Genomic DNA, 2,176 nt, shown 5'->3' on the forward strand with positions numbered 1-2,176 from the left:
AATTATGTACTACTTTACTACGTAGTAGACACTTCTCTACTGTATGCGGGGGCGGCAGTTCGTAGAGAATGCGCGACGTCGTTGCCACTGTCAACGCGATCGTGTCGCGGCCTGGTAGACTCACAGGTCTCAAGATTTAATAAAGGATGGGTCACCTTGAACTCATCCTTTACTACTATACTACATACTTCCTCTGTTCGATATTAGAGCCGACATTTGACTTCTCAGTGAGCCTACATATTCAATTTTGATCCAAATTTGATGAATCGAACCACATTTGAAAGAGTATCAAAAACGGGAGGTAAAGTTATTTGACGGAAAAGCTCGAAAAGCACGTCTTTATGCTCAAAAACTGCTTCGTTTTTTCGCACTTTTATAAAATTACAAATATCAGATCTTTGAGTTTTATATTTATTAGGGACTTGAGAAGTGGTACGTCGAAGTGTAATCGAAGTCACCCAGAACGTACGGATAACGTCCGGATAGTTTACAACACTTGAATTCACTATTGGCAAATGTTGCTAGTAATTTGGAAATAGTGAAAAGGTGATATGTCGGCGGTATATGCGAACAGAGGAAGTAGTAAATCTTGACTCCGCTAAGAGGTTTCTAGTATGGTGAAGTACTATTTAGAATGCTTGCTGTTATTATTAATATTACTACGTAGTATTAACAGTATAAATAGTATTAATAATAACAGTAAGCACCACCTAAGCCAATCAAATCACGCTCTGGTGAATTTCTGCCAGTCCAAACGTTGGACTCGAGTCCCTCCCATATATTGGGCAAAACCATATACATACGGATCTTTGTATAGTATAGTTTGCACAAGCTTAAATTGGATCAAATACATTCGAACGCTACATTACTATTATAGTATTATAGTAGTACTTACTAGTAGTATTAATACTAGGACGTAGAAAAACAGAAAAACTGTTCCAGCGAACTGCCGGAATCTCACTCTTGGTTCTGCAGTGTCGTGGTAACATCAAGTCAATCAAGTGTACGGTTTGCAGGGAGTCAGCACTCCCCCATTTGGTTATTTGTGTTGGCACTGGCGTGGTAAACAACACACAGTACATCTGGGCAAGCAACTACACCTCTGCCCGGCGGCAAAAGGAGCCCACTGATCCAGCCACGAGAAATTACATGTTGATATGCATTAGCTCATTCTATCCATTGTTCGTAGTGGCAATAGACAGCATTAACGAGCATCCGAATTCTACGATAATAGGTCGTCATAGAACAGGTCATCTCTATACAACATGGTTCGTGTAGCACGCCCGTGGGGTGGCGAGCCCATGTCTGCGTGTACGAGGATGGTCCCACCTCTGAGTGCATCTCGCAGCGGTGGGAACGGTCGAAGAATGACTGAAATTGGTCCTGTATTGGCCGAGATAGGGTGATTAGATGACGTGCGATAATTGGTTACGCGAAGATGCCAATTTGAATTAGCTGTCAAAATTGCTCGATAAAATAGCTTGTGCATCTCAAAGTATTTACACGCAGAAGTCCCCCGATTCCTTATAGTTGTTATTGAGAATTCATCCGTAATTTCCCCACTTTCCATAACACGCATAAAACCCCCAAAAAGCAGCCGTGAAAGCACTTTTTCCTTAGGTGGGCATGCGGCATTCATTGTGAGCACTGTACAGTATATATAACCAACAGATCTAGGCTTACACACATATTTGCCCGATCCCATTCGTCACTGACTGGTTACATTATGATAGATTTACCGCCTAAGGTGGTTGATACAGTCAGTACCAACGTGCAATGAGTATAATTCGCACACGGTGCACACGTTAATCTATACCTATACAGTACACAATTCGTCGTTATTATCGCGTACGACCATGTTAAGCATGATGCAGCATCATACTTAACATGAACTTGATCGAATGGATACTTCGTACATCGTATTCATGAGATTCCCTTGCACAATCCATTTTTCATAAATTAATTACATATGCAGTATATTTGAACTCAAGGTACGGCCGCTTTTGATGTTGAAAATGAGTTCAAAGCCAACAAATTGAAATATCTCGACATTTCAAATTTGGTTATAAACAGCTATGTCGCGGGGTTTTACGACAAGTTAATGGGTAGGCGCGGCGCAGGCAAACAAGGAGACTCAAACCCAGGTGTGGAGTTCGAGGCAAAATGTAAAGTCGAG

Source organism: Aphanomyces astaci (assembly GCF_000520075.1).
Source record: "Aphanomyces astaci strain APO3 unplaced genomic scaffold supercont1.291, whole genome shotgun sequence".
Classification (NCBI taxonomy): domain Eukaryota; phylum Oomycota; class Saprolegniomycetes; order Saprolegniales; family Verrucalvaceae; genus Aphanomyces; species Aphanomyces astaci.